The sequence below is a fragment of the Conger conger genome, chromosome 4 (assembly GCF_963514075.1).
Source record: "Conger conger chromosome 4, fConCon1.1, whole genome shotgun sequence".
In the NCBI taxonomy this organism is placed as follows: Eukaryota; Metazoa; Chordata; class Actinopteri; order Anguilliformes; family Congridae; genus Conger; species Conger conger.
In genome coordinates this window covers 26,523,322-26,533,816 of record NC_083763.1, presented here as the reverse complement: position 1 = coordinate 26,533,816, position 10,495 = coordinate 26,523,322, and positions in this window count along the sequence as shown.

Here is a 10,495-nt window from a genome sequence, read left to right as displayed (position 1 = left end):
TCAGCCCTGGTGGAAAATGTGAGACTCATCAAACAACTGCCAGCTTGCTATCCCTGTTTACTCTGATATTACTGCTGGGCAGAGGTCATGCGGTGTGCTGCTTTACCTAAGGCTGGGTCGAAACTATCACAGGTCGTGATAGAACAGTAAGGGCAGCGTCCTTATGTTCAACAGTTACCCACAGAATAGGGTCAGACTCTGACACAATCTCATGTATGCCTGCAGGAAAGAAAATGCAGGAATTCACGCATTCCCCAAGCTGCCCCGAAAACACCTGACTTCGCTTAATTGTTATCAGCCGTGACTGGGGGCAGTTTGTGTCACGGGAGTAGGGGAATGCGCCAGGAAATGTGAGCGGAAACAACGCACACCTGCTGGCCTCCGCATGAGAAAGGAACATTTCAGAGTTAAAATGACACCCAAGAGGTTGTATAGAACTGCACAAGACAAAAATATGAATATTGAATGTATGTCTTTTGCTAAAAAATCTGTTACAGGAAATTTGAGGAAATAAACCTTTAGAGTTTTGACCTAATATATTCCAGATTTGCCTCAAGGTCTATTCTCACAATATCTTTTACAATATCTATGCCACAAGCCATAAAATCTTCTCATAAATTGAATGTACAAAGAAATATTTGTTCCAATTAAACGCAAGGTGCGTTATTCAATAAAATGGTTTTATGCATGGATTGGATTTTTTTGTGCGGCCTCCAAACGCTAGACAAGTGCAATGAAATTAATTTACTATGCTGGTAGATACAGATAAATAGATGCTCCTGAATCTTTCCATGTTTACAACCATTGCCTTGCCTGAAGCGCATGTAATCTGTATGCGTTACGGATCTTAACTTTGCTGTCTGCATCTGCGGTTTGATTTTTCTCTAGGTCTCAAAATTTCTGTGATGTTTCTGAATTGTGTTCCTTTGCCTAATTTATCATCCATATCTGTGTGATTAAATGCTGATCTCTGTATTATTTGCAATGGCATCCTTGTGTAATTACATTGCATAGTCACCCTACAAAGAATGAACAGGACAGTTTTATTGAATCACACTAGCTGTAGAAAACGAGGCGTGCTTCATTTGTAAGGTTAACAAACAGTTACCTCTCCATTATGTTGTAACCTCTCCAAGTTAGTACTTCATGACTTTTTTTAATGGAAAAACTCAATCACTTTATAATACTGTTCAATTTGGTGACAGTGAAAATAAACTGATTGCACTAATATCAGTTAATCTAATGTGTTGTAATTTATATGCCATATAGTATCACAATTTCTCAGGTTTAATCCCTGCATGTGATAACCAATGTTTTCAATTGAGGCTTTCCATGCTATTATCAGTCTAAACACAAATATTGACTTTTTTCCAGGCGCAGACGTTGAAACTATTTTCTGCAATCTTTTTAACCTTCATATTATGTCTGAGGTCTATTTAGTGTTTGACACAGTTAACCCTTTTCATCTTCATACTGTATGATTTCTCTAATTTTGGATTAAACAGTAAACATGAAAAAAAACAAAAAGATGTTGGGTTAGCTTTACCATCGGTAACTGTATAAAATGTGCAAAATATACAGCCATTTAAATTTTTCTCTCAGATTTCTTTGTGAATGATTCTGGTGGTCCATACAGCCTTCAAACTTAACAAACTTTACCTCAGGCTTCATATTTGTGGATAAAAGGCTAATCATTTGGGAGACAATAAGAAGGCAACAAAACTTTTTCTATAACAATAATTTTGCGTAAACTGTTGGGGTCAATTTGACCACAAACATAAAAGCAGTCATAAAACCTTACCCTAATATCAGTTAAAATGAATTATACAGGTTAAAATAAAAAATGCCATGATTTTTCTGTCTGTTTTGAGTCACACAAAAACAAGCAAACAGTAAACATGCTGACACATACTTTAATACTGTAATACTGTATGACAAATGAACGAATGAACAAACTGACAGAGACCTGATAGGGTGGGAAAGAGAAAAAACTGTTTTTCAAAGAGCAGCTAGGCAGCATCTGTGCAATTGGTCGATATTACTCATATTACTCATTCAGTGTATGGCTAATATAAGACCGTACACTGTAGACATAGCACAAATGGGATTTGTTGGTCAAAGGTCAAATATCTTTTAAAAAAAAGAAGGAAATAAATAGTATGAGTTATTACACAGCAATAGTCAGGTTGATAATGTTCAGGGTCTTGAACAGGCCTATAAAACACCATAACAACATAAATTCCCTGAAGGGGTGAACTGTCTATCATATTATGGGGCAGGCTGAATTGTGTATAAGTAAACCCTATTCACAGTCATCTGCTACACTGTGGTAACAGACGCTGGATTAATCTGGTCATTACACTTTTTCTCGAGAGACATGCATGTACACTACACATATCCTGTCAGTTTCAAAGCGGACAGAACAAGAAGGGAATCACAGTGTTCTGTGAAACAAGACCAGATGAGAGAGGTGAGAGATGTTGTTTGGAGGCTCACCCCGGAGTTAAAAGAAATAAATAAAAGGATACCATGCGCTAACACTGGACAGTTCCCCTAAGCAGGTGCAGTTTCTTGGCAGTTCTTTTTCACTTGCAGTTCTGGGGGCTGTTTCTTTCCTTCTCTCTAAGGGATGCGTGCTTTCCAAGAGTGTTGAAGACTATTATATTTTACAATGCTGAAGGAACAATGGGTCATTTCCCGTGCACAGATTTCCTGGAGCCCGTGGTGCTGCCAAGCCCCAGGAAATCAGAGCGCGAGGAGACGCTGGCTCCGCAGGAAAATGATGGATTGAAGGAGCGCATTTTTCCAGGAGCAGAAAAAACTCTGCCGTTTAAATCAGCCTGGGAGCGACCATCCACCCCCTAGTCCTCTTGGTCTTCTCTAGCCCAGCCTTCTAGAAACAGCTGATGTGGGTTTTGGATCGGTGCCAGGCTGTGACCACGGGTGGTCCTGCCATAACATGCGGTCGCAGTACAGGAAGAGAGTCGGGCTAAATCAGGTCAAAGAAATCTCTCGTGGAGTCTGGGCACAGGTTAACCACGACCTGTTTCTTTTCATCATTTGGTGGCGATAAGGTTCCATAATTGTCCTTTTTTCCATTTTTAAAAATTCTAGCAAAAAATAAAGGGAAAACGTGCCCTTTGTCCTACGATATGTCACCTGATGCAGTGTTGACACACTCGGTTCTAATAATAACAAGGATTAAATAATGAAACAGAAAGCTCTGATTTCCCATGGGAGCTGAACAAATGAACTGACTGTTCGGGGTGGGGGTTAATCCCCACTAGCATGAGCTATAGTTTACCCAGTCAGCCCAGCAGTGCGTTAATCACAAACAGTGGAATTCCCTTTCCTAACTGCCTCTAATACATTCTTAAATAAATGCACATCGAAGCCCAGCCACATACACATATATACGTGATGCATAAACCCACTGCGTAAGCAATAAAAACCACTTGGGTATTTTAATATGGTAAGACCTCTGACTGTGATTCCGTGGCTACACTGGAATTTATTACTGTGGTAGATGTGAATGTGCATGGTTTTGATATGCCCATATTACGGTACCTCGCCGTTAACACAGAGAAGATATCCAGCGTAAGATACAGTATATGTAATATGTATTTTTCATTATTCACATTTGCTCTCTGCGTAGTGCTGGACAGTAGTCCGGCCCTTGAGTGTACAGCAAGGCAGGTTGTGACATAGACTGATCTGGGGTCAGTCGTGCATGTGTGTCATCGAATGGATGGTGAGTCTCCCCCCCCCACCTACCCACAGGAACAGAGTGACCAAGCGACTCACCGATGAGCCAAAAGTCACCCCCAGACGATGAAGGGGCCTCTTTTCACGTCTACACCATGCTGAGCAAACAAACACGAGGCCTACCTTCCCCCACCCTCTCCCACACCCTCTCCGCACCCCCTTTTTCATTTTTCATTCCGCTAGATTTATCACCTCTCCCTTTTCCTTTTGAAAGCTGTAAAAAGGGGGGAATAATTCCTGGGCGCTGACAGCAGGGGCTCATGGTGCCCAGGCGAGGGAAGCAGCCCAGTGGTTCAGGGAGGGGGGGCTGGAGGTATGGATATGTAGTTGGGTTTGGGGGGGGGGGCCTGTCTTCCTGAACCAGGGCTGAAAAATGTGACTCATCTAAACGCTGCGGAGAAAAATGGATGAGTTTAATTGATTCTGACTACAGAAGTGGGATCCAAGCTTCCCCTGGGGAGCAGTGTTGCAGGAATCCCTGTTAAGAGTGCAGCGTGGGGGAAGGGGAAGTGTGGGGGGGAGGGAGAGGGAGAAGGAAGAGCTATCTTAATTGAACTACAAGATCGCTCATTAGTCACACGGCGAAAACAAGAGGAGACAGGCTGGAAGTGCAGGACGAACATTAATTTGCACGTCCGCCGTGTTGAAGACACATGCGTACCACTTAAGGAAATTGATGCAAAATGAATTATGTAATGTCCTAAAATAATGCACCGGGGATAAAATGAGAGCAGAAACACATGCTAGCATAATAGCACAACCGCCATCCCCACCGCCGCTACCACCAGCCCCCCTGTTCTTTATTCATATCTTGTTATCCAGTGATGCTGTGACAGCTTTGCATGAGCTAATTAACCTATTAAAGCTGGAGATGGGGGTTCTGGCCTGGTATGATTAATTGTAGACTGGGGAACTGGGACAGGAAGTAGGGTGGGTGGGCGTAAACACGGGATGGAGCTCCTTTATCAAAGTTGGAGAGACAAACAGGCAAACCCCCCCCCCCCCCCCTCCCAGCCCTCCACCCCCATCCCCTGAACATGGAGGTGCTCCGGAGGAGGAGAAGGACTGCAGCTCCCTCCTCTGTCCTCCCAGCCTGCAGCGGAGGCCCTCATAAATGAATTACCTATTCAAATGCGGCACACCTCCCCACGGCTGGCTGCACATCGCTCCGATAAACCTGTAAGCCGTCCTGCGCCTTACAGACGGCGTACTTTCTGCATGTCTGCCAGGCTTATTTCATTAACCTTATTTGTAAGATTGTTCAGCAAATGTAGGTTACTACTCAGGCAAATGTAATTCCCCTAAAGGGAGGGGGATGGGCATTATCATCCTGCTATCTGAGAGACTGGGAGTGAGGGTTGGGGGGGGGGGGATAGTGAAGATAGGGTGCAAGTGCACGCCAGTGAATTCATGAACCGAAGCTGTTCTGGTGAAGATGTTCTCCATCTTGTTTCGAGGGGATGAGGGAGGTTGGATTTCAGAGGTAGAAGGCAACAAACAGAGCAACTAGGGAGAGGGAGGAGAGCAGGGGGCTTCCTGCAATGGACCTCCTGCCCTGGAGGTCCACACGAAATATGCTGCTCAGCTCGCAACCCAGAAACAGAACAATAACAGATGGTTCACGTTGTCCCCCCAGGCCAACATGTCCACTGTGCAGTGCGTGGTGATTCTTGACCATCTGGACAATGTAGTGAGGTGATCTGCAAAGTGAATTTCTGTGAAAATTCATTGGATACCTCTTAGGAAGGAATACTTTGGAGGGGTCTGTGTTGGCAGACCTGTACTGGCTGTCTAAACTCCTACAGCTCTCTGCAAATCATCCCCGAAAACAGTCCACACCATACAATGGCCAGCTCGTAGGGTTTCATGGTGAATCTCACTATGGTATCCACTATCCACTATTCACTGTTCCCTGTGGGAGGCATTAACCTTTACAGCGTTACTGGGATGTAATGGGGCCGTCTCTTCCGCTCTAAATCCCAGCTGTACTCAGGCCAAGCCAGGACCTCTCGAATGGACATGCTCACCACAAAACTACAATGATGGCTGCAGCTCTCCCTGATAAACTTCTCCCATTCGCTTTGCCAAATCTCTGCCAGACACTCATTCCATCGCTTCATTTTAGGAACAGGACGGATCGATTCCTCAACCCCAACTCCACTCATTATTAATTATTTACCTGCTCCTTTGGGCCCCACAGTGCAACACCGTCAAGCCAGGGGGGGCTGCAGAGAGTCTGAAATCTGAGACCGCACAGAGGGAAATTAGGACAGAAAGGAAAACAGGACCTCCAGTAACATGCAGGTCCTGGTGTCACTGAGCTACGTCATCGACAGAGTGAACAGGGAGATTTATGAGGTAGTAAAAACGGTGACCCTCAATGACTACAGATGGTCTCACCAAAACAAAGGCTGAGAAACTGGAGATCGTGGTCTAGGGAATGGAGAGTTCTCAGCTGTCAGGTGTTCACCTTTGGAGTATCAAACTCCACATTTCACATTATCTGGCACTTGTCCATAAAACCTAATGTGAAAAGCCAACAGAATATTGGCAAATGCAGCTGATGGTGCATTTCTGAGATGTCAAGTTTTAAGTTGTGATGTGACCATTGAGTTGAAGGAGCAGCCTTTGCAACTGTCTCCTAGATCATACGATTTGAGCAAGCTCAACTTCTCTCAGTCAGCGGTCACTGCATCATTCACACAAGAGAATGATCGAGCCTTTAATACAGCCGAGGGCGCAAAGTGAGTTCTGTGAAATACTACTGCTTTCGCGACTCTGCATCAGCATTGCATGGTACATTGGGGAGCACAGTGTGAAATTTGCTTACGGAGGCAACTCGAAAGCAGATCTCTGATTATTTCTGCTTGTTCCCCTTTGTACTGAAAGCAACCCACCACAGAGGAGCAGCCCCTCTTCTCCTCCGTCTTTGTTAATCATGTTACAGAGCCTTTGATCCGACCCCTCCCCGTCGCGCCATGGAGACCTTCCGTCCCCAGAGGAGGGAAGTTTTTCAGGGCCTGATGAAAACTGAGCACAGAACAGTGCAAGCATCAGCCTATGGACTCCTTCCTTCTTCCTTCCTCCTCCCTCGCCGTCACATGACATACGTTTGATGTCTCCGGCAGCAACAGACACAAGTCAGAAGATCAGGCGTTTGATGTGCTCTGTTTCGCAATTTTTTCTCTCTTTTTTTTACACCGTCCAAAAAAAAAAAGAAGAGCTTTGTGTGTTCCTGTTGTCCTGCTCAATGCGAACGTGTTTCAGTTATGGTCCCTGCGCATGCAGCCCGGTCGCTTGCATGTGAGAAGAGCCTGCTCCGAAAGCTTGACGTCGCAGAGCAAAGGAAAGCTGTCTCCCTCCTCTTGACCTCCGACCCCGGTCGTGCTCCTCAAAGATAATTAGAGAGACGGAGCTGCATTCCACACAGTACTGCAGAGCTGCATTACAGCAGAGTTCCTTCAGCATATTCATGTACACTATATATATAGACATTCTCATCATAGCTATTTACAATTTGCGGAAGCAACACCGAAAACAAATACATAATAATGAAAATATCATGAGAGAAAAAAAATGGCTCATAATGTTCAATTAGATTTAGCTTGACACGAATTTGGCTTAGTGCAAGAGAAAAAAGATGAGAAAAACACTTGTTCATCCCAGATTTATATAGAGTAGTATACACATTAAATACAGTAGTATAACTATAAAGGCATAGAAAAGGCTGTTGAACTGGTGTATGCACACACACACACACACGCGCACCCACAAACAGCAACTACACGGTGGATTGAACATGTGCACAAACACACACATACACAGTTCCACAGCTTTTCATCTCAGCCTGATAAAATCCCAATGCGTAACACAGTGGCACCTGGCTAAATTAAACCTGAGCCCCACTGTTTACCCACCTAATAAAACAAAAAAGGAGTTCTGACCTTCAAAGCTTACATCTCTTTTTTTATACAGCAAACACTGCCATGGCACACACTCCGGGCTTTGTTTACGCATCAATCATCATCTCCCAGCCCTCATCATTTGTAACCATAAAGCCTCCTTTATTATCTGTGACTGACGATCATTTTTCTTGGACGGAGCGAGCCACTGCCGGTCCACCGCATGCCATGGTGCCTCTCTGATGAACTCGGTGCTTCGCACCTGCCGGCTCCAGTCACACCATTCCTACAGGTTATCCATCACCTCAATTAAGCCCGCAGTAATGGATCAAGCACCAACACTAACAATTAATTAAGTTGCTTCATGTAACAATAACATTATTGCTCTATTACCCTAATATTTCCTTGCAGTACCAAATGTGTTTGATACAACCTCTGAGAGATAAATGGTAATGTGATACACCGCACAGAGGTTTTGCTGTATCAGTTGTCAGTAAAATGTTTGAGTAAAGGCCTATCACTGGCCTAACTCTGGGCAGTCACTATTTTATCATTATGCATTTAATTCTGGTAGCATCTGTAACATTTATCATTCAGCACCTGGATTGGTGTTTTAGTCCTGCCGTCACAATAGATTCATATCAAAGCAAGTTGTGCCAGTTGGAATAACGTGCCACTTGATTTTAATTTTAATAACTGATTATTTGTGAGCTTTTATACGTAATTTTGTGTCTATTTTCAATGAGGTGCACAACCCTTATATATATATATATATCCCATAGCAATTTCGAGAAGGCAACCATTTAGAGATTTCTGAAAATTCACACACACACACACACACACACACACACACACACACACACACACACACACACACACACACACACACAGGATTCTCAGGCGCTCCACCTCTGGAATGCACTTTTTTAATTCCAAAGCATTCCAGACATTCCATGACCCAGAGAAAACCCCTGCAAACACCTCTGAACATTGCGGCAAATTAAACTCAAACAGATGAACGCACTGGACACTGAACTAATATTGATGCAAGACTGACAGCAAAACCCAGGTCAAACCAAAGCAGAGTGCAATTGCAGCTTGTCCGTTCTCTAAGGTGAAACAAACGCATTGCCTTGAATTGCAGCTTAGTTTCAATGACAGGTGAAGGTTCACATGCTTTTCAGCAATCTATTCTAGTGCTAATTATTGAAAGCTGCAATTTATACTATATGGCAGGGGGAAAGACATATCTAATTTTCTAGTATTGTCCTGTGAAAGTATATATTGCTGGGAATATGCATTGTTCTGTATTTGCAGAGAATGTGCTATTTGGACAAGCTAATTACTGATAAATCCACAATGCCGTATATAGCCCATTTAGCTGTTGTCTAAATGAAATGTCCTCCAGGATATTTCCCTGAAATTAATTTTCCTGATGCTTAATCTTTTCTTTCTTTTTTCTCAAAATATCAGATTGTCTTCAAGCTCCAGTCTGACTATACGTATATACTAACTTATAAATCAAAGTTAATCTTAAGAACACAGCGACTGGTGCCCTGTGTTGGTATATTCGTGCCATATCAGCCATGCTTTGGGATACACAGGAAATCACCAGTCTTCTCAGTCATTAGTCCAGGATTAAGTGTTTTTAATACTCCCCCCCCCCCCGCCCCCCTCAAATGTTCATTATAGAAATCTGACTTATTATCAACCTAACTTATTTTCTCAGCAAAATAAAGAACGCACTGACACTGTGATACGTGGTGGGGTGGGGGTTGATTGCTATCCCATACGGAGGTGTTAATCACAGACATGCACATGTGCAGTGCAAAGTTACTGATGCACCTCACCAGGTCTAGAAGCTAAAAGCTTGCGCTGTGTGGGGGCAAAGGAGAGGTGAAAGGTGCTATTTTCTTCAAAAATAACACCTCTGAACAAGCCCGCCAAGGCACAGGTAGTGTGGTCCCCCAAACTCTGTGCCAAAGAAAAATGCAGGCACCCAACTAGTGTACAGCCATTCCTACACTACTGGCCTGTAGCCTGTAGCCTGCCAACACAGGCATGTGTTGCAGGCATGGCTCTGACCTGCTAATGTTAACCCTTTTTACTACACTGGGCTAATTTTAACCCACGACTTACATGTTATGAGTATTTTATTGCTCTGGTACATATTTTCTTGCATTGGGTCTGTACTCCACAATTTCCACATGCGGTTAAAGTGCACATTCTCAGTTTATTTAAGGGTATTTTCATACACATGGTTTCACTATGTAGGACACATTGATGATTATGTATGATTGTTATGACTTGAGAATCAATTAAAAACTAATTTAAGCTCAAAAGACTGTTATATATAATAAACAGTTACCACCTTAAGATCTGATCCAAGATCCAAACTCCATAGCATTTCACTTGGACTTGGTATTGAAGGAACTGAATTTGAGTCTGTGGCTGTTTGTCCCAGCTGTGAACACTAAAGAAAAGCCCTAGTGTTGAACGCAACGTGAAAACCCATAAGAAGCAGAAAGGGTGCCGTGAATAGGAAGGACACCAGGCAGGACAGGACCATGTATACCCTTTAAAGACAAGATTGAGGATTGGGACCAAAAATGACCTGCCAGAAGGATAAGAAATAATTTTGAATTCCACCAATCTCCTGACTCTGCTGATCATTCTGCTGTATTGGAAATACATGTCAGCCGTCACGCTGTGTCAAAGAGATTAATTCACTACGACAAGAGACCATAATATTGTGATAATGTCAGTTCTGGATTGCTGTGGTATGCGCACATTGTTACACACTGCAGTTTTCAAAGGAAACTTCACCC